The 211-nt window shown below is 42.2% G+C and overlaps 1 protein-coding gene across 2 annotated transcripts in view; it reads right to left on the bottom strand.

The window, feature by feature from the left end:
• Positions 1–211, bottom strand: part of uspl1 (ubiquitin specific peptidase like 1) — a 17,161-nt gene that overhangs the window by 11,607 nt on the left and 5,343 nt on the right. The window lies entirely within an intron of this gene.

Raw genomic sequence — 211 nt, 5'->3', positions numbered from 1 at the left:
CACTGGTACAAATACAGGTTTGCCGCTCATACTTAACAATATACAGCTGTGTTAATAAGAATTAAAACTGTAGACAAATGTCAGAAATGTGGACCGGCGCTGTGTGGCAGGGCTGCGCGGAGAGTAAGAGGAGAGAGAGCAGAGAAGAGATCCAAACACAGGTTAAACACATATAAGTGGGTCATGTAACGCAAAATTAAACCATATCCAT

The sequence above is a fragment of the Etheostoma spectabile genome, chromosome 13 (assembly GCF_008692095.1).
Source record: "Etheostoma spectabile isolate EspeVRDwgs_2016 chromosome 13, UIUC_Espe_1.0, whole genome shotgun sequence".
Taxonomy (NCBI): Eukaryota; Metazoa; Chordata; class Actinopteri; order Perciformes; family Percidae; genus Etheostoma; species Etheostoma spectabile.
The sequence above is the reverse complement of the archived record's forward strand: the minus strand, read 5'-3'. Positions and strand labels throughout refer to the sequence as shown.